Here is a 25,661-nt window from a genome sequence, read left to right as displayed (position 1 = left end):
ACGTGTATGGAAGACCCTTTAAGGTTGTGACAGACCACCATGCGATGTGTTGGCTCGCCAATTTGAAGTACCCCTCTGGCCGTCTTGGAAGGTGGAGCTTGCGCCTGCAAGAATTCGACGTTACAGTAGTCTACAAATCCGGGAGGAAACACTCCGACGCCGACTGCCTGCCTCACGTCGGCGTTCCTAGGACCTTCAAACAGAACTTACCAGCATTCACCCTGAAAAACTGCGTCCTCGTGAAGAAGAATTTCTACATTCCTACATTCCTACATTCTACATTCCTACAGACCTTCGCGACGAAATTTTGGAAGCATGCCACGACGATCCGTCTTCCAGACATCTCGGCACAGCTCGCACTATTGGAAAAATCAAGACGAAGTGCTTCTGGCCCGGCCTTGCATCCGACGTCACCCACTACGTCCTGAGCTGCCGTGACTGCCAGCGACGAAAGACGCCACCGAAGAGACCTGCCGGACTTCTGCAGCCGATCGCCGACCCATCAAGGCCCTTCCAACAGATTGGAATGGGCCTTCTGGGCCCGTTCCCTACGTCACGATCCGAGAACAAGTGCATTGTCGTATCAACAGACTACATGACGCGCTACGCGGAGACCGCCGCTCTTCCCAGGGGGACTGCACAAGAAGTCGCCAAGTTTTTCATAAGACAAGTTGTACTGCGACATGAAACCCCTGAAGTCCTGAAACCCCTGAAGACTCCCATCCGACGACGCGGTCTGAGTGAGAAACTGCTGCGATGGTATTTCGGACCTTACAAGATTCTACGACGTGTTGGCCAACTTACCTATGAAGTGATCCCCGATGGTGACTTCGGCACATCACCACGACACACGCGGCCCGAAGTCGTCCACGTGGTTTGCTTAAAACCTTTCTACGGACGATGACGAACTTTTATTTTTATTTGTTCGGACTGTCGCTTATGTTAGCATCGGGTTGATGCACTCTTAGAGGGGGGGGGGGGTAATGCCGCGAACCATGCATTGGGTTTATTTGTGTTTTCAATGCAGAGCATTTCTTAGCCTCGCCTGTTCCTGCGTCGGACGGTGTCAACAGTTTCGCGTCCGCAGCAGGTGCGCCTCTCCTTCCCTCCTCTCTCTCAACAGCAGCTGGCGCGCGCATGCGTCGTAGTCAGCCCGTTCGCTCCGTCGCGGTCTCGGCGTAACAGGTGCGTGATAGCAGTGCGGTGGGGCGTGGAAGTGCGCGCGCTGCTTGCGCATGCGCGCTCTCCCCCCCGTACTGCTCTCCCTCTACTGCGCGCGCTGCAAATATAGCGGCTAGCGGTCGCTCGTGTTTCAGTCACTGCGTTGCTCCTTCCTTCCTTGGTAGACGCTCGTGCCCACGTTTACTCGTGTCTGCTACTCCAGCATCACGGAAGAAGCGATGGAAGCAACACTGCCTTCAATCAGTACTGAGGCCCCAATGCTCTGAATTTACTCGTGTTCCCCTCGCGGGAAGGCGCGGGAATTTTTTGTTTTTACTGCCCGGCTGCGCCGGTCTGTGTTACCTCTGTACCAAGGGAAGCGCGTGTTCCATGCTTTCGTTCTGTGCCGCATGTGTTATCTGTTCTGATAGGGAGAGCATTTCGATCTAACGTGAACAGCCCAAGAATAATCTTCTTGGATCTAGAATGTTCTAGATGCGAATCGACGGTTCGAGAACCACGCACGCCGAAAGATAAAAAGCCTGCAGAGCAGATGCCGGGGTATTCGATCGCCGACGCTCGCTTGCGTATAAGTCACTTTGCTGACTGCTCCTTCGCCGCCTTTGTAATCTTTGAGTTGTTAGGGGAGCACAAGTTCGCTCCAATAAACTTTTTTCCCTTCAAGACCACTGCGTCGTCTTTGGCATCGTGACAATATGTCGGCGATTAAAAGGCCTATGTTATACAAGGCGTATTGTGACCCTGGGAGTTCTAGATGGCATAAATGTTCCTTTTCGGTGGGATAATGGCCGTGCTACAGGTGCTTAATTAAGTATTTAAAGTGCCGTTTCTGAAATGTTTTTTTTTTTCAGTGTTGCAGAAAAAAATTTGAGCTGCGTTTTTCTTTGTTCAGCAGTAGTGGGGGGCGATAGGAGGGGTGCTTGGCAAAGTGACGCGTTTTTCGCTTCGTAGGGTACCAGAGACAATTTGGTTTAGATCGGAAGAGCCCGTAAATTTGGTTGCATCATAGGAAAGTGGAGAATTGTTTCAAAAGGAAACTGAGGGTTGTGATTTCATTTTCCGGAAAATTAAGGACTACTGCTCTCTCTTCCTGCCCAAATGAATTAGTTCACCTTGTATAGTAAGCGGTGAAGGTGTGCATATTGTTCAATTTATTCATCTAGTTCGGAGCACAATGAAAAGTAGATGCCTTGAAAAGAAATCCATGTATCCAACCTGTGAGTGCATCCAGTTGTGTAAAGCGCGCTAACCGATTGCTAAGCTCAATAGCAGGAACATGTTCATTCCATTCCGACAAACGAATGCCGGTGTTTTTTTTTGTTTTTCTAGGAACATTGCGCCACAGACAATTGCAATATAATATACCAAAGCTGATTGCCTTGTTTATGTTCGTGCAGTCGAGAAAGCAGTCGTTGTATAAAGAAAATGGTTCGGTCGCAAGCAATTGAATATATTAAACTTGTTATAGAAAAATGCTACAAATTTTCCGCAGGAAAATTAATTTGATGGTGTTGACGGCTCCATCACCGCTTCCTTAAAGTACCTAACAACGTAAAGGCCATACACCAGTCTTCCAGATACAAGCCTGCTAAAAAAGCTTACCTGGTACTCCTAACCGCGTTTCGCTGGATTGTGTGGCAAAAAATGCTCTAGTTTTTTATTTGCTCACCTTCATAGTCCTGCGCAATAAACATGATGCGTAATGTCTCAATGAGGCGAAGTGGCGGCACGATTGCCACCAGCAGCTTGGGAAGTCTGCTCGTAATTATGTAGCTTCCCAGAGGTTGTGCCATTTCAGATGGTGCAGCCAATGTGGCTGCAACGACCAGACATGTCACCACAAAGTTGCTCAGTATGCCTGCGAATACAAATTGCATAGGAGGACACGGTTATTCGTCTCTTCCGCTACAAAAAAGCGCGTAGGTTTTGTTGTATATGAAAGATGCAAAAGATGCGCAGAAAAGTATGTCGTCAAGAGATTAGTCGACATAAGGGCGCGGTTTCGAGTTCCGGCAGCGGCGGCCGCCTTTCTGTTGGAAACGAAAAGCAACAACGGCCTCGTGTTCGAAATTACAGGCAGTGTTAAAGATCTTCAGGTGGTCAAAATAATCCCGCGCCCTACACTTCGGCGCGCCTCATATCCTGACAAGGCGCCGCAACTGTAGTAACTACTCGAAGTGCACAACCACAAAAATGACACAGCGTTATTCCACTGGATAATATTGATTTATAATATGTTGACGGTATTTTGGGAAAAGTGTCCACAAGATGGTTTTCTCTGTTTTTTAAAGCAAAGCTTTCTACCTCTACCAGTCCACGGTTTTTTCTTTCGTGGAGTGATATAAAACCATTAAGATACCATATACTTCTGCCGTGAATATACTGCTCCGGACGTTCACGGGGTTACAGACACCAAAGCTCTGTCCGTGCGCAGCAAAAGACACAGCGGTAGCAGTCTTCGACACATCACTATAAAATTGTGCACATCGGTATTTATCCTGTAAAAACAGGAAATGCTGCAGAATCGCCATTCGTGGTGCCCTGTTCTTATCAGGCTGTGTAAAAGACAGGTCACAGAACACAGGGCGCAGATTCCATGATGGTATAAAATCAGTGATGGGTGTCTTGTGAATGTCTAAAAAGGGGTCCTTGAGTTCAGAGGCTTCCTCTCTTACACTAAGTGAAAAAGGCAGAGAGATGGAAACACGATTTAAAAACAGTTGTTGTGAGGATGTATTCTTAATGGTGGAATTAAAAGGGTGATTAGTCAGGGCCATGATTTTCGAGGCATAAAACAAGTCCATGTAAATCCCCTGGTGATATAGGGACCATTTATCACACTCGGCATAGAGGCTCTGGACTGGGCTCGTGCGAAAAGCGCCACATGCAAGGCGTAGCCCCACATGCCGTACTGGGTCGAGCATTTTTAGAGCTGTTTTTGTTGCAGACCCATAAACGACACTTCCATAGTCCAATCGAGGCCCCACCAGGCCTGTGAAAATACCTAAGAGGAGTTTCTTGTCCGTTCCATAGACTGGTGTGACAACATTTTAAAAATGTTTATAGCCTTTAGACATTTATGTTTCAGTTGATTTATGTGAGAGATGAAATTAAGTTTTTCGTCCAATACCACACCTAAAAACCTGTGTTCCTTCCTCACAGGAATCGAAACGCCATTAAGGGTAGTGTCTGGGTGCGGATGGATCTCACGCTTCCTGGAGAAGACACCACAAGTGTTTTTTTCTGGGTTAAGTTTAAAACCTTTCTCGTCTGCCCAGCTGGCACGTTTTTTGACACCTGGCTGGACTTGTCGCTCACAGATGGACATATTGCTTGATTTAAAAGATATCTGGACGGCGTCTATATACATTGAATAAGAAATTCTAGATGGCAACGCCTTCCCAAAGGAGTCCTTAACTATGAACAGAGTGCAGTTTAGAACTCCACATTGCGGAACGCCGCTTTCGTGCACCTGAACACTTGAAAGTCCACTGCCAACCCACACACAAAATGTTCTATCGGACAAACAACTAGCAAGAGTGTTCATCATGTTGCCTGAGACACCAAATGACTTCAGGTCACTGAGGATCTCGTAGCGCCAAGCGGTGTCATAGGCCTTGTCAAGGTCAAAAAGTATCGTTGTGCAAAAGTGTTTAAGAATAAAAGCATCATTTATATTTGACTCAAGCGCGTCGAGTTGATCGTTCCTGGATCGCCCTGCATTGAAGCCTACCTGGTATTTCTCGAGAAGACCATTGTACTCAAGAAAGTACACGAGTCTCCTGTTTATCATCTTCTCGGGGAGCTTGCACAGGCAGCTTGTCAAAGCATCTGGCTGATAACTGGAAGGAGACGAAGTGTCCTTCTCTTCCTTCAAGAAAGCCACAACTATGGCCTCCCTCCAAGAGCGTAGAATGTTGCCCGAAAACCGCATTTTATTGCATTGATGTAGAAGTGTTTCGACGGGATGGGAGTGTAAGTGTTCTATCACGATGTATGTAATTTTGTCTGCAAGCTGAAGTGAAGGCTTACATGTGGTCAGAGCAGCCTTCAGCCCATGAATTGAAAAAGGAGAGTTGTAGGAAGTGTGGGACTTGTTGCTATCACGCAGGAACGTATTTCCGCAAGACATTTTGTGTTTCATGAAAGTTTTTGTGTAGTGTGCTGGAATGGAAACATGTTGGAAGTGTGTAAGTGTGTTAGCTTGGCCTACGAGTGTGTTTCTTGTACTAAGCAGGAGCAGGCTGTGTGTCTGTTGTCCGTTGTCCGTTGAGCTTACGTATATGTGCCTGCATGTTTTGTGTGCGTCAGTGTATGAGTGAGTGGATGTCAATAAAAGTGCCAACTCTCTCGTTTTGCCCCACGGCGCACATGTTTCCCAAACGCCTTTGCACGTTTGAACAAAATGAGTTCACCCGAACTAGCGGAGCTTTCGAAGATGATCAATAAGCGTAAATCAGCTGACATACGGAAGTATAATAGGGAGAGGATCGAATATGCTGCACAGAATGAAGTCAGCCTGAAAGCAGTGAAGATACGTCTTTGGAGCGAAGAAGAAGCAAGATGTACGGAATTAAACAAAAGCAAGACAATGTCATCACAAATAGAGATAAAATAGTCATAGTAGCAGAGGAGTTCTATAGAGATCTGTGCAGTAGCCGGGACATCCAGGATAATGCCGAAAGAGAAAGTAGTTCAGAGGAGATAGACATCCCACCAGTAACGACCGAACAAGTAAGGAAGGCTTTGAAAGAAATGAAAGGGGGCAAAGCACCTCGTGAGGATCAGATAACAGCAGACCTCTTGAAGGACGGTGCAGACATTGTACTAGCAAAACTGCCAAACCTGCACACACAATGCCTAATGGCCGCGAGTGTACCGGAATCTTGGAAGAACGCAAACATCATCCTAATCCATAAGAAAGGTGACATGAAGGACTTGAAAAATTACAGGCCAATAAGCGTACTGTCAGTCCTCGACAAGGCACTTACCAAGATAATCCCTAACAGGATTTCTGCAACATTAGAGTTCAGTCAACCTAAAAAACAAGCAGGGTTCTGTAAGGGCTATTCGATAATGGACCATATTGACACGATACATCAGGTAATAGAGAAGTGCGCTGAGTATACTGAACCCCTATATATAGCCTTCATAGATTATGAAAAAGCATTTAACTGGGTATAGATGAGCATTATGTAAGAATACTAGAGGATATCTACAATGGATCCACAGCTACCATCATCCTCCATAAGGAGAGCAATAAAATAGCTATCAGGAAGGGCGTTACGCAACGACACACAATCTCTACAATGTTATTCACAGCATGTTTACAAGAAGTATTTGGAAGATTGGTTTGGAAACAGGTGGGAGCAAGGGTTAATGGAGAATGCCTGAGTAGCCTCAGATTTGCTGATGACGTTGTCTTGTTAAGTAACTCGGGGGAGGAATTGCAAAGCATGCTTACCGCACTGGACAAACAGAGTAGAACCGTGTGCCTGAAAATTATTATGCAGAAAACTAAAGTAATGATCAATAACCTCGGGACAGCACAGCGGTTTCAGATAGGTGGCGAGGCCACGAAAGTTGTAAGCGAATATATCTACTTAGGCCAAGTTGCGGCCCCGGATCCCAACCATGAGGCAGAGATAATTTGAAGGCTGAGAATGGGGTAGAATTCATTGGGAAGGTATTCTCAGATAATGAATGGCAGCCTACCATTGTCCCTTCAGAAGAAAGTGTATGACAGCTGCATCTTATCGGTGCTTACCTACGACGCAGGAATGAAAGGGGGCAAATCACCTGGTGAGGAGTAGATAACAGCAGACCTCTTGAAGGATGGCGGGAAAATTGTACTAGCAAAACTGGCAAAGTTGTATACACAATACATAACGACAGCGAGTGTACCGGAACCATTGATGAACGCGAACGTCATCCTAATCTATAAGAAAGGTGACACAAAGAACTTGAAAAACTACAGGCCTATCAGCTTAGTGTCAGTCATCTACAAGGTACTAACCAAGGCAATCGCTGACCTTCTGCTCCATTTTTTCGCACGTAAGTTTACCACGGCCAGAGGTTATGTCGTGCGCAAACCGCTGCCACTTGAAGCAGCGGCGTGGGTTTGGGTCATAGGGTCCGACCGGACATCTCATGAAGCGTGCGTTGAGATAATCAGGGACTGTTGAGGGATGAAACCTCAATATTGTGTTTGGTTGCTATTATTTCGTCAGTTCAGCGTATGGTGATTCCGTTCACTGCCGTCACATCCTGTTTACGAAGGCCATCGAGCAGATCGCCTTGGGTTTTACTTATTAGATCCAGATCCGAGATGACGCCCTGAGGGCTATTAAGGCTGCGATGGGGCGTTGTCTTGATGTCAACATCGAACAGGCGTGTTTGCGCGAGGAGGTTAAAGGCCTGTTGCTTGCTTTCAACTTCAATCAGGGCTGCTGCTGTTGTGGCTTTTTAGCCTTGTAGGACTTGCGATACGTCTTCCGCAAACTTGGAGATCAGTAACACTGACTAGGAAATGATGGGTTTTGATTTACCAAGGGATTTCATTATCAAAAAGCGCGAGAAAGTGTCGGGCTTTGGGGGCGATATCAAAGGCAAAGAAGGAAAATAAGCTTTGGCGCGGCCCCTTATCAGTGACCCATCAGGTTTGGGGGAGGGGGTTGCAAATACCATATGCCATAGTATAAAGCAGGAAATGGGGGTATTTTGTTCGCCAGCCTTTCCCTGATAGCTGAAGAGGTCCCGGAGCTTCCTGCCTGGTAAACAGACAGGAAGACCATCCGTCGGAGCTTGACCTGGGCTCTGACGGCCACCGTTCGTGGTTTTAAACGCAGAGCATTTCAGTAACTCACGATGTCACCCGAGTTGTCACGTCGTAGTCCGCACCGTCGTTGTCCGCACCCCTCCCCCTACACTATATAAAAGAAAATACTATCCGGCGCCCGGCTTTGATCCCTCGACCCTGCGGGCGGAACGCAATGTACGTGGTACTCTACCCACTGCGCCACAAAGCCGACGCATACTGGGACTACGAACGCGCCTTATATCGTTGACTCATTCAAATTACTGCTGACGAGCGCTCTCTCGTCAGCAGTTGCCACAAGTGCAACAACATTAACGTAACGCAAACTACTTAACGTCATGCGCCCCCGGAAATGCTCTGCATTTGATCGTGCCCCTCGCGAGGGGGATGTTTGACGCTACCTCTTGCAAGAACGGGTGCGGACTGGTCGCACCATCTGTCAGCTGCGACGCGAACTACCATCAAGGCAGTAAGAAAACCGAACGCGCGAAATACAATTTTTTTTCGATTAGGTCAGTTGGCAAAGAGCACGGCCTTCGAAGCACGGCGGCGCGGGCCGCTGCTGCTGCCGACCAGGCGGTGGCGCTGCGGTAGCGTTGAGATCGGTCTCGGCGCGTCGTCTGCTTTTTCTTGCTTGAAAAGGCGCCGGTGAACGCCCACCACACACCGTTAACGTAGCTTTGAAATGCACAATCTAACTTCGCTCTAATCTTCCGCTTTAGTGACAAGAGCTCTACATTTTTATGGCCATTTTGAGGAGACACAAGCTCTACTTCGGATGGGAAAAAGGCAAGGCAAACGCTGTACAGTGCGCTTGCTTTCACGCGCATCCCGTTCCAACGGCCGTTTATTTAACTCTCCAACTCTAAACACATCACCGCGGTAGGTTGCAGCTTATGTTGGGTGGATCGGGATCCGAGCTGTCGCCAATACCATCACCATGATTACTGAAGGTTCCCCGCGTTTGGAAGCAGTAACTGCGTCTGACCACACCACGGATAGCGCCTTGCGAGTTATTCTGGAGACGGTTCCACATGTCATGCGCGCGAAGCTAGCGTCCGAGACTGATGAAATGCGAGCCGCTCGGATCGAAAAATGCCGGATGCGGAACCCAGACCATGAACAAAGTCAGGCTGTGAACGAATGGTATAATAATTGCATATAAATTAAAGACTGATACCAAGATTTCACTAGGATAAGCCAAGCTTTCACATTGTATATCCAGATTTCAAAACTGAACTAACTGTATATGTTAAGCATCTTTTTTTGTTGTCATTCCAGACGCCGCTTAAAGTAAAAACACTTATTATCGATTATACAGTTGGTAAAGCCCAATTTAATTTTTAAAACCTGCAAGGAAAAATACAATGCGACGTTGGCGGAGGCCTCAACAACTAACAGCCGTGACCCCTGGTTTGGTTTCGGTTTGGTTTTGGTTTGGTTTCGGTTCTTTGGAAAAAATAGGCTTGTAATCCGATCTTATCCTTAGTTGGGCATTCTCCTTACTTCAGAAATCGGCATCCCGTGCTTCAGCAAGTTGTCGGATGTAGAATACGTCAGATAAGCCTCTCAGCGCTGCTTGGAATGGTAACGTTCACTAGCCTAGCGGGCACGCCCTCCACGTCATCGGATAACCTCAACTGCGAGGCGATTCGCCCCTACCTCTGAAGATTTCCCAGCTTGTGCCTGTGTCATAAGGGGAGGCTTCGCACCAGTCCGAGTCGGTTGATTCGGCACTGCGCCGGCAAACAGTCGGTGTTTTTATTTTCGTAGCTACAGCGCAAGAACTAGTACCCTGTAGCTGTACGGCGGTTACACTTGAATGGCCTGTAGCAAGCTTTGGCTGGCTACGCAAGATGAAAAATATTCGGTGCAAATGAAAATATCCAGACTGGAATTGAGGTGACTACGCTTTCTGCAAATTATCCGTGGGCCGCTCCTTAATCTCGTGTAAGAGCTCCGGCTCCGAAATGAATAATTAGCGGCTAACCACAAAGTTTTAAATCTTGGTTTATAAGACCGCAGAGTTCCAAATGATCAGATAAATATTTGATAAGATGCAAGTACTGTGAAAAAAAAAATCTACAGTTACTTGTGAAGGTGAGTAAGTTCCTTTGAAATAACTTTTTTTTCTTTTCGCGATTTTAAGCAACCATCGCCAAAGATGTGCTTCTCACAATACTTTTGTAGGGCCCTAAAATTAAATGAGGGTGGTAGAATTTCCTAATACATGCAAGCTATGATCATGCGGAAATTGTTCGCAGCTCAAAAACTTTTTAAATTTCGCTTCTTTTAGCTGTCGCTGCACCAATAATTACATTTTTTTCTTGCTTTAATGGCTGCTCTTCGTATTTCCGCCATGCACAAAGGTAATATTTCCCTGTTTAGTTATTCCACATACTACCAATAAGATGTGGTTCATCGCAGAAGGAAAAAAACTGTAAAACATATACTTGTGCTCGTTAAACGAGAGAAAATGAATTCAAGTTCTACGGATACCACATCGGGTCGCTTGATTCAGTGTATGAAACATCAGGAGAGGCAGGCAAAAATGAACGCACTTGTCGTGGGCTTGCCGACAACATTGAAAATTTTCTATTTATAAAGACACAGCATGGTAACGACCAATACCATTTGTCGAGGTGACATCATTTTAAACAAAACTGTTAATAAGACAAGTTAAAAGCAACCATTAGTTCATTGAAACAAAAAACTCGGCGCTACACTAAGAAACCTTAGAAAATAAACACATCACAATTGTCTATATTTTGTGTAATTGTCTTTCTGCTAAATGTGACATGGGTGAGCTGTCTGTTGTGGATGAGTCAAATAAGGTTATTGCGTTCCCTCAAAGCTCCAGAGCATAAAGAGTATTTGAAGTCACCGGTAGGAAATGGGCGTTTGATTTCACTTGAGGAGTGTTTGTGACCTGTTTCTCTGATTTATTAAAGCGGGTAGAACAGCCGCAGTTGTTCAGTAGTTGTCGCTTTCCACCAAACAAATGCGTGCCTCTACCCTCAGCAGCCAACTTTAATTAAACGTCTTGAAGTAAGACAGACGATATTAACGCATAAAGAAAGTTCACAGGTGACAGCGCTGCAGCACATCCTCCTCTTCATATGTCCCTATTAAATTCGCGCTACTTCAAGATTGGCCTTCTATACCCGTGCATCCTTTTAATACGGCAACGCAAACACAGTCGTCGCTTCACAGGAGCCTGGAACTCATCCTAACATTTCCGTTTATGTGAATGAGTGTACCTGGGGCACCAAGAAAACAGCGAGCACTGCAGTAAGGGATGCATCAAGAAAATGTGGGAGCGCTAGCCTCAGCAATGCACTTCGAAAGCAGTTTTAGTGCGCGATAAAATGCTTGGTATTTTATTTAGGGTTAATTTACAGTAAATGTGGTCACCTCAATATTAGTCTGATTATGCCTTATTTGTACCGACCACTTCTCATCTTGCTTTTCCGTCATATCTTTGATAAAGACTAGCCTAGTCGCTCCCCGCAATACCGCTTCAAGGTCATGTTTCGTGTATTGCAGCTACAAAACTAAAAAAATGGTGCATCGTGGGGTTAAACATGCGATGAAGACAACGTAGGCTTCGATATGAGAAAGTTTAAAGAAATCGGAGGTAGCGTTTTTTTACCTTGGTCTTCAAATTATAGGAAAATGCGTGACTAACCCGCATTAAGAGTACTTTTATATAAAGTGAACCATTTTCACTACACAAGCTAAAATTGGCACTGAAAACATAAAAGAATTAAGCAATATTACAAAAACGACAACTGTCAAGCTTGTCTAGATGCAGATATAAAGCTTGTGCTGTCCACGCCTCGTCCTATATTTTACTGCGCTTGTTTGTGTGTGACAGATATAGGGCTATTTTGGCAAGTTTTGAAAATGTGTCACTTTTGAAATTTGTTTTCGGAAAGGTTTCATGTGAATATCACAAATGAGCATGTAAACTCATTCCATACTTAGCAAAGTCTGCACAGAAAAACACCTCTGCCTAAAGCAGAAACATCTTGTGTTTAGGGGCTGTAAAAGTATGAATATCCTGCGACTTATCGAACGCTCCTGTGGGTGTTGCCAGCTTGGTGAAATTGTTTGAGGAAGGCAAAACGTAAACTAGCCTCAGCCATATTTCCCCTGTGCTCAAGAAGCTAATAAAAAATCTTCATAGCAATGAAACATGTCGACCGGACACGCGCGTCCCATCTTTTTAAATACATCCGGCACCCGCTTTATTGCCCACTCGCTTTTCTTCAGAAAGGGCTGCAGGCCTGCAGAAAAGAGAAAAAAAAAACTACAGGCCACCACAGCGGGCCGAGTGCCAACGAGTGAGGGGTACGTGAATTTGCGACTTCAGTGCAGACTTGACTAAAGCACCGTATATTGGCTCGCTTACCACCGGCCGGGAAGATACACGCAAGCACGATGGCCAGAAGCACGACGCCGATCGCGCAAATGGTGAAGCCCGCGAACACTAGGGTAACATCCACGTTGTTGAAGGTACCAAGCCCTGAAAACCAAGAAACACCACAACCTTCTGTGACTTGGATATTCCACAACCGTTGTCCTTTATGTCACATCTAAACAGATTATTCCTTCCAGAAGAACCAAAAAGTGGGAACCAATTTTCGCACACTTCCCATCTTCTGAAGACCAGCGGTAGTGTCATTAACAGATTTAGCTCCCATTTTTCCTGCCATACAGCTGTGCCATTGACGGGCTTTAATCAGTTTTGATGATTAATATTAATAATTGCAACGTCGAACGCATGCGAGCTGGTGTCGCGTGCAGAATATTACCAGTAATAGTTCAAAAATGAAATTAATGATACAAGTCCAGTCCAAACAAATTTGTGTTCACGCATTCTGCCTCAGAGTGAACAATGAATTGAACGCTCTGCTGTCAAGCCACCTTGAAACGGACAGTCGGTGTGATCCGAGCATGTTCACAACAAGTTGTAAAATTTTCAATTAACCTTGCATAACAGTTGCAAAAAATGGTCGGATACCTATAAGTTTTGGATACCTTCTTCAAGTGGGTAGGACAACACCGAGATGGCTATGACACTTTCCACGGTAAGTATGAGCATCATAGAGGTGAAATGGCCGACGAAGAACTGGCGTTCGTCCAAACCCATGATTTGCTGATAGTCCTGCACAGCAAGAATAGGTGCGTTGTCTCATTTCTAATAAACAGTTTCCGTTTCCCGTACGTACACAGTTCACGTTTGCAAACGTGAGAAGTATACGTAGCCCACGCGCATGTAGTTTCAAACTCTTATATCCCTGTGCGTATGATTCCTCAAATCTAAAGCTACCTACGAACAGACACAGACGTTGCTGTAGCCACGCGCCATGGCGAGAGACCGTTGCTATTACGACGACAAATGCTACTTCGTCAGGTTTAACAGCTGCGAAATCGCCATTCCAAAAATAAAACCAATTTGTCGCATGAAACTTTAGGTCAGGGCAAGTATGGGCAACTTCAATGCAAAATCAACAGCTTACAACACCATATCGCATCGAGAGATTAACGACGAAGGTGTTATCGCTGCGAAGCGGGAGGGCAGGGCGCCGCCATGTTGGTCAACTCTATGTACAGGAGAAAAGTGAGACCCGCAGCGTAAGAATTCGAATCTCACGTACGTACGTAGGGCTCACGCTGAATATTTGCGTTCTGACCATGCACATTCGTCACCCGTGAAAGCCTTACGTATGTGAAGCTTCTACGTACGAAAAACTCAAACTGTCTAATATTGCTGTTTACGTTGTAGTACAAATTCGATAGTGAAAAATATGCGTTGGGCCACTGGGTCAAGGTGCAGCACCAGGAATGCGCATAAAAATAGCGTAACAATGTACCAATTCTGTTGTGTACCCGCAGTATCTAAAACTGCACTTTTTCCCTCATAGTGTGAAGTCAGCACACGAATGTTGAACTTGCTGCTGAAATAGTGGGGGTTCCTCGCTCCACGAAATAATACTTCCCCTGTTGATAACTGCAACTTTTTTTAACCGCCAGAGTGCCTCACTTGAATATATGATGCGAAAAAGCCATAACGATAAGATGACATCTGGTGTATTTAGTTCGTAAATGTACAGCAAAATAGTTGTGGGCGAAGCTAAGCCTCGTGTGGCTTCTGTAGGCTTCAGTAAGTTTGTATGGCAATGGCTTATAGACGTGAAGATTAGTGCTTGCACGCAACGTCTAGTTAGAACACACCAGCAAAAACACAGAGGAGGAAAATGTGGAGTAAATACAAATACAGGAAAGAGGAGAAAGAACTAATGAAAATAGTGTAACAATAACATTGTTGACCACTGGATCAGGCGTCCACAAAAGAAAGTGTGGCCGATGTCGGCTTACATCACAAAGTCATCAAAAGCGGATCATCAGGAAGGTGGTTAATATTTGCAGGACATTCCAAATAACGTAAGAGTCGTGTATAGTCTGTTTTAATTCTTGGTTTCACATACCGACCCACATGTCATAGAGGCAATATTTCCTGTTCGGAAGGACGCAATCACTTTCCACAACAATTTTGAAATGCCTGTGGGAGAACCGCAACTGTGTGTCCTAGTGGCGCCCGAGAAAGAACACGCAAAACCAGGTATCCACATGAGCAACCATCTTTCTGAACCTCGTGCACAAAGCACGGAAGAACTGCACGCGCTGCATCATACTAGTTTGTTTAATTAAAATGTTGGCCAGTGCGAGAGTTATACACAAATTCACAGGTAAAAGAGCAAGCTGCCTTCGTGAATCAGTTCGACAGTTGTCGATAAAATGGCCCATGGACACACCACTCTAAATCTGCAGAGCGGCCGTGGTTGAGGCCAGTTGCAGTAAGATGCCGTAGAAGGATTTCTTGCGGTCCAGGGAATTTTCACAGAACATGCTGCACTTTATCTTCAGGTATGGCGGAGTCCAGGAATGGACAGGTGGAGCCGTATGGACCGTGGTGGTGCGATGGCCATAAGGCCGTCACAGACGGCGTAAGGGCCACTCCAACGCGCAACCTCCGCAGCGCAACATGCTCTCGGCGAGTTCGGTCACCAGGGAGGTTTGAACCCCACGGGGGTGTGAGAACTGGAGTATTGCGAGGGATAGTTTTATTTTGTCATATCAGGTTTCTACTAGAATATTCGGAGGAAAGTAATCCGAATGCAAAGCAGGCTCTCAAGGGCTACTCAGAATGACCCTGTGGAGATGGCGACTTTCACGCGAACCCCTTTCTGGCTAGCTCTCCATCGCGGCCGGCGTTGCACAGCGCGCCTCGCTCGTGCGATGGGAGCGCGCCAGCAACCATAGGGTTTGTTTTCGCGTGGGTGGAGTGGACCCTTTTCTCCTCTGCTTTACCCAAGAACGAGTTCTTCCTCTGCACTAGCCGCACCGTTTGAGGACGGCCTCTTGTCTTGAGGATGCCGTACCGCGCGGGCGTTTCGGCGAGCCGGTCCGGACGTGGGGAACGCGCCAAAAAGGGAGCTTCCGGGTGAGCTGGGAGACTGCATCTGCGCTCGCAAGTGCGGCACCGCGCTGCTCCGGTATTCCACCGTTGTTCCACTGTATCTAGCGTTGTTTAATGCCTCGCTCCCAATGTTACCGTTATGGCCTACAATTAACATGTACGCAGTATCTGATTTGCACGATGCAATAAACGCTGCCATTGGTGTTTCGGCCATGCCGCTTCCTGCCTTTGTCTGTCTCCGAAAAAACAGCGGACGTGCCCGCAGCTGGCGCTCGCAAGGCATGTCTGCGGAGTGCGGTGGCTGCGGGGTGGGAAATACATACTGTGGGAAGTGTAGAACCCCACAACCCGCATACTAACTTTGCCAACAGAGCCTCAACTTAAAACGATTGTGGAGCTGGTGCACCAACACCGCTCTGCCCGTGCATGTAAAGTCGCTGTGGTCGGTGCAGCCGCTGAGTTAGCCTAGTGGAACCGTGAAAGGTTCAGATAATCCTCCGTTGCAGCTAGTGGAGTTAACCGACAACAAAGGAATTGGTCACCTCCATCACCTAATACCTCGCCAGGCCACGCCCCAGGTCTCTAGCCTACATAAGAAAAACACAGGGGCAGCAATTGTAAATTTAGATGGCAGCATGAACAATGACTAGGTGCATGCAGCACTCGTCTGCCCCAGCTGCAGGAGACTGACAACACTTGGTGTCACGAGGTGTGTTGAAGGAACCAATTGTGACGACGAGTGGCGAGAAATGTCCCGAAGACTAGGGGAAGATCCCCAATGGGATACGCACAAGAGAGAATGCAGGAGAAAGAAGAAGACGACTGTGTGGATGTGGGGGAAGATCAACGATGGATCGGCAGTGTTCGTAAGAAGTCCCCTCAGTCAAAACGCCAGTGCCATGCGAGACAACCAGGTCTGGACACGGCACTACAGGCTTGGCATCGCTCTCGGCTTTGGGCCGTGCTTCGATTTCCCCTTTTAATTCCTTTTAAGATTCCGTGTTCCCCCCCTCCCCCCAAGAATAAAGAAAAATAAAGTGGGGAACAATACCCGCTCCAGCAAGGCTATGGCAGGTTTAAAGCCAATATAAAATAAATGAATGGGGCTAAAAGCCAAACTTTCTCTCTCTTTTTTTAATGAAAGCCAATTTGCAGGGTTTAAAAAAAAATACTACTTTTCACGTTCCATATGCTCGGGCAGCAGGTACATAGAACGTGAGAAGAGAGTCGGCAATCAAGGATGTGAATGAAAGTAAACAAAGAAAACAGGTAGAAAAATGTCCTAATTGTGAAGTGCAGTTGAAAAATGTAGTAGCTAGCAGCGTGAAAACAAAACCCGGAGAGGCAGCAGAGGAGAAAAAAAAATACAAATAGATATGGTGTTTCACTTATAAAGTTCGCCACAAATGTCCGTCTAGAGGTAGCTGTTTTAAAATGAAAGTCCAGTTGGGGTATTCCCGTACACGAGAATATCTAACTGCGACGCCCTGCTGAAACACCGAGCACATTATGCACAGTATCCAGAAAATACAAAACGAAGCACCGCCGAGGCACTGTAAAGGTAATAAATAGAAAGTCACTGGGTCCAGCGTAAACACTGCTGCCACTCACCGTCACATGGTACACGCGATAAAAAAAAAACGATACCACGCTGAAGAAAGGCACGAATTGTCCCAGGGAACAGGATTCCAGAGAGAACACGTATTTCCTGTCATGTGCACACAAACCACAACTTGAGGTAAAAAAAAAAACGCACTGGAGAGCCGCACAGATCACACGTGACATGTTGGGCCGCAGGAATGCCCAGGCTTGTGGATGGTACGGCGCCGATGAAGGGCCATTGGAGACACACCGGCATCACACGTCGGGTAAGGAACGGGAAATGAAGTCGACGAGCTCGATTAGGATCTGGATGGCTTCAGAATTATCCAATAGATGCCGAAGGTTTGGCGGTTCAAGTGGTGGCCGCACAATGCGAAGCAGTCGTTGAATGTATGATGACGTTTTTGAACACTGCGTCAGATAGTAAGAGACGGAAGTGGCGGCCGCACCGCAAAACCACAGGCAGTCCGGCGTAAGTTCGAGACGGAAGAAATAGTGAGGGAATCGGCCATGTCCAGTTATAAGGTGAGTAAGTTTTTTAGACGGCGGAAAAGAAGCAGGTAGATTGAGAACACTCGGAGTCCAGCGGAACAATTCTGTGTCACTGTTGTTCGATGACCACGCCTCCTGCCACAATAGGCGACCTGCTTTCAATAGCGACGAGCGGACCATATGTTTGGATATTTTCCCGCACACATCCTGTCCTCTCGTAGCAGCACTTCGCGCGACTGCGTCGGCGATTTCGTTTCCCCACACGTTAGAGTGCGCTTGCACATGGTACAAGGCCAAGGAGACCGAGCTCGAGAGCAAGAGAATGTCATGTTTCAATTGGTGGATTGTGGAGGACTTATTGAAAGGATTGTTGAGTGCCAGAAGTACAGAAAGACTGTCAGAGTATATATTGACAGGAGAGGAAGGCCTATTGTCCAGGAGGAACTCGATAAGTTTTTGCAGGGCTATCACTTCAGCGTCAAAGGATGTAGTGGGAGAAACTAAACGGAACCTTCTTACGGCGTGCACGCGGTCAGGCCCGTTCAGAATGACAAAGGCTGCTCCAGCCGCAGTGGGTGTGTGAGAACCGTCTGTGAAAGCGTGGAGAGCGGAGAGATGAAGTCGCTGGTTCGCCTCCGCGCTCGTCAGGCGGCCACTTCGGACACGAAGACGTCGCGCAGGGTGAGTGGCGAGACCGATGGGAAGGTCTACGTCGGCAGGTCTGAAGGAAACCGAGTGGAATGTGATTGATTGTCGATGATGAAACAGTAAAAAGATGCGCACAGCGATGTCAAGGTGAATGTGTAACGGGAGCGCATTGGCGATAACCTCAAGGGCTGCTGTCCTCGTCGCGGTGTAAGCTCCCGTGATCACGAACAATGATGACCTAAGCAATGAGTGAACTCGAGCTTTTAAACTATGGTGTTGATTTAAGTGCCACCAAGCGGGAGCGGCGTAGGAAATTGCAGGAAGGACGACCAGATGATGCAGTTGACGCAGATGAGAACGGTTGACGAGGGTGTGCATGCGTGCAAATCTAGTGAGCGAACCAGCCATTTTCTCAACAATTGATTTTAAATGGTTGGTGTGGGCCACAAAGGTCAAGTGGTTGTCAAATACAACTCCTAGCAGTTTCATTTCGGTGACTTGCTTGAGGGTTACACCAAGAAGTCTGATGGTAGGCTTCCGTATCGCACCTCGGTCACCTCTTGAAACGAGGAGGCAAGAACATTTGGAAGGGTTTAGCCTTAGCTTCGCCTTCTCTGCCCAAGTAGTAATCTTGGAAAGCGTTTCATGGGCAGTGGCTTCTAGTTGACGGCGCGTGCGCGCGTGAATGACGATAACCGTGTCATCTGCGTAGGCCTGTAAATACGTTTCTTCCGGCATGGGAATGCAGAGCATGTCAAAAATATAGGCATTCCACAAAAGCGGGCTAATGGGAGAACCTTGAGGAGACCCCTTTGTTGTGAAGTGGGTAATGTTTCCTGAGAACGCCTCGTAACGAACAGTGCGCCCTTCAAGGAAAGATTTTAGCAGCTCATAGATGTTTCTAGGGCAATTGTGTGTGCGAAAAAAGTACAAAAGTCGGGAGTGCCAAGTAGTGTCAAATGCCCCAGCGAAATCAAGGGATATAACAAGAGACAGACCACCATGGTCTCGATGGTGTTGCAGACGGCTACGCAAATCAAACAAAGCGGTTGTTGTGTTGTGTCCCAAGGTAATGTCATACTGATGTGGATGAAGGAGCCCGGAACGGTGTAGAAAATAGTAAAATCGTGAATTCAGCATTCGTTCTAGCAGCTTCCCAATCATCGACGTAATGCATATTGTCCTGTATGAAGAAGGCTCCGTTGGCGGACGTCCAGGTTTCAATAAAAATTTAACGTGGGCTTGCTTCCAGTGAGGAGGAAAATAGCCAAGAAGAAGGCAAGAGTTGAACACGTGAAGCAGGAACGAAGAGATGTGGTGAACAAGAAGATGAACCATGGGAGTGGTGATGTTATCAGGTCCCGGAGCAGAACCCAAATTCAGTTTTCTGGAGGCCAATCGCAACTCATCCAGAGTAAAAAGCTCGTCGTGGACTTCCGCGTGGTATCTAGTTGTGGCAATGACGACCCTCATTGCTTTGTGGGCCAGAGTGTCGTCTTCATGGCAATCAGAAGGGAAGTGAGTTTTCAGGAGGAGACCTGCCGACTCTAATGTGCTTGTTGTCGACGTATCATCCGGTAAGTGCAGAGGGGATAAAACAGAAGGTACTCGGTGCTTACGAAACGCGGCTTTGAATGGTTGCCCGAACAAGCTCTTGCGGGACGCATCTGCACATGCCTGTCTTAGGGCCTTGTCCTTGGCGATCTGTATGTGCTCTCTGTAGGCGGCGAGACTCCTGTAATAAACAATACGATGATTTGCCCGCAAGAGTGGATCCCGGCACTTCTGGTACCGCCTCCGCAATACTCGCACCACCGATCTTTCCCTCGCCAGAGCGTCGCTCCACCACGCGTTTCCCCTGTGTTTCTTCAGGGGTCGTTCAAACTTATTTTTTAATCTGGCTAATTTGGAATAGAAAACGTCAAGAACTGTGTTGAGGGCGGACTTCGTACAGACATCTTGCGGGTTAAAATTTTGAATCCAATCATCTGCTGCCAATTCCTCAACCAAATATTGTAATGATGCCTTGGTAAGTCGTCTTTTCAAGGGCAGTGGAAACCGTTGCAGGCCGAATACTACGTACTTGTGATCTGATAAAGTTGGGAGTCATGTACATTCCACAAACAATCACCTTCCCAAATGGCACCGGAAACAAGGGTAAGGTCGATCCAAGACTCCGAGTAGGCATTTTGAAAGGTCGCTACCGAATTTGGGTCATTCAGTATTTTGAGTCGGGTTGAGTGGATGAAGTGGGCGAGCTGGGTACCGCGGGAGTTCAAAACATCGCCTCCCCAAATGGGATTCCAGGCGTTGAAATCTCCTGCCAATATCACATTCGTAGCACAGTATCGTTCGAGGACGTCATTAATCCGAGACAAAATAAAGTCCATCGGCACTGATGGCGCAGCATAAGTAGCGATGAGAAGCATGGTGGACTGCTGATTTTGAAGTCGCAGAGCTACAATATAAGGAGACACGGTGAGGGGAAAGACATCGAATTTACGCCGGGGTATGAGGACCATGCATCGGGGAGTGTCTTGATGCAGAAAACGAAGCCAATTGGGTGGCACTCCAAGCACGGTTGATCCGCTGGCATATGGATCACAAACAACAGCCACATCAATGTGCTCTGCTTCAACGAAATCAACAAGATGTGGAGTTGCCGCACGAGTGTGGTCTAGGTTTGTCTGAAGAAATTTTAAAGAATCCATGTGGAATTTTGAGCGGTCGGTTGGTTGGAGCTGGAGCTGTTGTGCTAGGCGGAAACGGTAGAGGGCGAGGTAGATGTCGGAGTGGTGTCATAAATAGTTTTTTGACGCATGCGGGCAACCCTCCATTCGATCGTAAAACAGCACGATCGTAAAGTCCCCTCAGTCAAAACGCCAGTGCCATGCGAGACAACCAGGTCTGGACACGGCACTACAGGCTTGGCATCGCTCTCGGCTTTGGGCCGTGCTTCGATTTCCCCTGTGCTCTTTTGTCCTCGCAGCTCCCGGGACAGCACACGGGCCCGGGTGGCACCACTCCTGCTTGCGAGAGCGACAACGAGACTTGGCCACCGAAAGTGAGGCCACGCAGCTGGCCGACTATCCCCGGCAGCACCGCAAGTCCAACGTAGGATGTTTGGCCTTTTAGTTTGGTTTTCGCCTTATTGTTGCGTGAACCCTCCCGTACAATAGTGTAGTTCCTTCTGCAGTTTATGTATTATGTCCGTGTCTGTCCTTTCGGCTGTCGAATATCGCCTGCGGGGACTCATGTGCGACTACCTGTCTCCAATGCTCTAAAGAAAACCTAACAGGCCCACCCCTTTACAAATATTGGGGAGCCTAAGAATTTGTATAGTGTTTGCCGATGGGATATTTGAGTGTCGTGGTCGTAGACGCAACGAAAAGCAGGCACGGATCTAGATAAGGTAATAGCGTCCGGAACGCAGTTAGGCCTCTCAGGCGAGGAGCTTAATTCCACGTGGATCAAGAAGAAACGGGCGCTCTGGAGAGAAGAACAAGCACCGAACATGATGCAAAGTGAAGCGGACGAACGGAGAGACATCTCCTACAGCTCAGACGTCGTCTGCAGGAAGGGGCGCTAAGGCAAGAGCCAGTGACAGATAAGGGTGCGGCTTCCTCATCAACACCCGCTGTTAACCCCCAGAAGCTCTTGCCCATGTTCGAAGAGTGGCTCGACCACGTACATGCCTACCTGCATTGTTTTGAACGCGTAGCGACTGGACAGGGCTGGTCCTAATAAAATGGGCCACTGCCGTTAGCATGTGCCTTTCTGGGGAGGCGCTGGCGGCAATGTCAGAATGACCGCAGACGATGCACTGGACGACCAAACCGGGACGAACGCCATGCTACAGCGCTTCCAGTTCACGGCGCAAGGGTATAAAGAGAAATTTATGACGGCACGGGCTCAAAGCAGCGAGAAGGGAAAGTAGCTGCCCGCTTGGCTGTCTGGGTATTTTGAGCATTGGGTGTAGATGGCCGAAGCACATGATCTCCGAGAAGATCCTTCATTGCTGCAGCCCAAGGCTCGACATTTGACTGAAGGAACGGGAGTGTAAGTCTCTTCTGACGCTAGAAACGTATACGAACCGCTTCCTTGAAGCCCAGTCTATACCGAATCTTGGCAAAGCTGCGGATGGTGCGTGAGACCCAAGACAAGAACCACCTCATGCGAAGAAGAGGCCACCTGCAAAGTGCTTCCTGTGCGACGGAGTCGGTCCCGACGCTGTGGACAGTCGCAACACATAGAAAGACTTTCAGAGTGCCAAGACATGCCAAAAACTGGACCACAAGACAGAAGTGCCAGCCTGGGGATGACGAGGTCGTTGCTTGCGTACTGGCAAAGCATTTTACCCCTCGTCATGGCTGTCCAACCTCAGTGTGTCCAGAAAAAATACCAGACCCAAAGAAGGGCCTTTACACGATGCGTGAAAATGTTTTCTTTACCGTGTAAGGCATGCCCGAAGTCGAAGGACGCTTACTCGGGAAACGAGCATACGTTCTAAGGCACTCAGGAAGTAATACGGCCATTGTACGGGGAGCACTGGCTCCTGATGACGGTCTTAGAGGAAGAAGTAGACACGGGCGCCTTCTAAAATAATCCGGAAAGTGCTTGCCAGAGGCAGTGTTCAGGTTGACACGCCGTACTTTACGGGTGAAATAAACGCTGCTGCATGAAAAAATCCATTTATAATTTTGTACTGGGCAATCTACCACCCGCGCTGGACTTCCAGAATACAGACTCGAGCTGGATGCGCGGTAACTCGCAATTCTAAGCGCCGGCACAGAGAAGCAGCGACGAGACACCCATGTGAAGCTATACTTCAGATTAGGTTTCCGCTATCGCCCAAACAAAGGACAACTTCATGCTCTTACAGGAATCACCAATTGAACCCCATTACACATTACGCATGATACACTCTTTCAGGAGCAGCGGGAGGACTCCACCTTGAACAGTTGCTTCCTCAAAATGAGAAAGACCTTCATATCCGGAAGCAACCATTATAGGTTACTCTATGATCAGAATCTTTTGCAACGGAGATATGACCTCGTGACTGCCAGAACATGTAAACGATTTGTGGTTTAAAATCCCTATCGGGACGACATTCTCTGAGTGGCCCGCAAGAACATCAGTCAGGGTTCCTGAAGAACAAGGCATCATGTTCAAGAGAACTTTCATTGGCCCGGTTTGCTAGGCGATGCAAAATGCTTTGTCAGGTCTTGCGACGTATGTCGATCAACCTTAACCCTTCAAGGTTGGTCGGCATATCTCACAAGACCTGAAAATATTCGAAGGAAGTGGGAGCCGGGACGCTCAGCAGGTTGCCGCGGGGTGGCTGACCACATGCGCCGGCGTTGGCTCTAGCGTGCACTCAAAATAGAAGAGGGGGAAGGGCGCGGGTGCGGTACCCACACCGTTTAGCAGGAAGGACTCTGCTGCAAATTCCAATAGAATGGCTACTCCGTTCAGCTCTGGCGGGAAGCACTGAGGGAGACAAGGCTATTCAACGGTCTACCGTGATGTTCACGCTGGAAGACACCGGTGTTTCGCCAGCCCCTCTCCGCGTGGCTCAAGGGAACCACGTGACATTTCCGCAGTAGCTTAAAAGTCGATCTCCACCCTCCGCCCACAAAAAGTTACTCGACCAGCAGAACAGCCCTTCTGTCCTCATAACTTTTCTAGCTTCTGGTAAGGTAACTTTAAGCACACTAACATGAATATCCCTCAATAAGTGCGCCGTATAACTCTACCAATTTTGCAAAACGTTACTGGCAACTCGCGTTTTTGGATGACACCAACCTTAAAGGGACACTGAAGTGATATGTAAACATTGCGGGATTACTAGCGCAAATTGTAGTCCGGAGTCCCAAGGCCATGTTTCGACAACTCTAGGCGCGTTTACGCGATTTTATTTAGTAGAAAAACTGATTCGAAAATGCTGTCCGCCTCTGTTTACGCTCGCCCATTTTCTGTGGCGCTTTCGTGTGACGTCAGGAGGGGATGAGCTGGCAATAGACCTCTCCCGGGGTACGTCACGCGGCGGCCGTGACGTCACGGAAATCGCACGTGCTGGACGTGGCCGGGACGGTGGTTGGCCAAACATTCGGACCGGCGCGCGGCGCGTATGCAGTGAGGCTGCATTAGCACGCGCAAAAATGGAATTTTTGTTTACGTGTTGGCTTTTCTGATGCCGGTGGGCTGCTGTGCTCTCGGCTACCCAAATTTTGCGAGCAAAATCAGTGGCATCAGACTTTTCGGAGTCCCCACAGAGGTAAATTCGGCGTTTATTGTGGATGCGCGCAATGTGCCGAAGAGGCAGGCAGCCAAAGCAGCGACATAGTCTGCTCTTACTCGTAGCAACATTTCGCATTCTCGAACTTCAGCTGTTCTCCAAAGCGCAGTCATACCGTCTACATTGGCAGTCCGCGCTGATTCGTGCAATGAAATGATACTGTTTATCAACCATCTGCTACCATGCAGCACCAGCAGAAATTTGCTTAAGTGAAATAGGGGGGGGGAGGGAGGAGGGGGCAGATGGAAATTTTCTTGCTGCGAAATATTGTCATGTTTTGAGGAGGTAGAGCACTGTATTAAAAACACAATGAATGCCCAAGCTGCTTAGGCGACGGGAAATAAATGTTTCAACGAGGGATCCGCGATAGCCGCCTGCCGCCTGATCGACAACGATAAGTTTGGTCTTTTGTTATGGGGGGATCTGTTCAAGACGAACGAAATTCATTGCTTGTAAGTACAATAAATGTTTACCTTGATCAATTATATTCTGCCTTGAGGATGCCGGAAAACGGAGATGCTTGCCGTGCTCACATGTAGCATTGTGCCTTCGGAGCGAGATGGGCCGCTCACGCGACTCGAAAAATGTGTTTGCCCTTAGCGAACAGACTCAGAAAATGTATTCATTTGTTGCGGCCTCCTGACGCTGGCGTATGCAGCGGGCGTACATGGACACTAACTTTAACTATCATGAAATAATGACTACCGAAAATATTTCAGTGCACTTTCGCAAGATCTACGCACTAACCATATGTGGCTGCTATGTTACTCTCACAATGACGATGAACCATTTCGATATTTTACTGAGGTAAAGGTAAGAAAACAATCGATCAATCTCGTAGAGAACGACACCATCGCGATATTTTTATTGGAATAATTTTTGCTTTTTGCTCTTCATATTTTTGTTTCGTTGCTGCTTATTTTACTATTTAATCCTTTCATGCTTTACCTTTCCTTTTTCCCCTCGACATGAAATCTTGTGTACGCCACTGTCTCCGGGCGACGCAAAGAGACCAAGAACAGGGAGCGTTTAGCTGCCTGATGCACAGCGCTTAGCTTAAGCGGACCTCGAAAGCAACAATAAATTAGCTTTCCTTGGTATGTGTCCGAACATGAAGAATCTTCAAAAACATTTTG

The sequence above is a fragment of the Haemaphysalis longicornis genome, unplaced genomic scaffold, assembly GCF_048455015.1.
Source record: "Haemaphysalis longicornis isolate Haplotype H1 unplaced genomic scaffold, Haemaphysalis longicornis Haplotype H1 scaffold_12, whole genome shotgun sequence".
In the NCBI taxonomy this organism is placed as follows: Eukaryota; Metazoa; Arthropoda; class Arachnida; order Ixodida; family Ixodidae; genus Haemaphysalis; species Haemaphysalis longicornis.
This window is presented reverse-complemented; position numbering follows the sequence as displayed.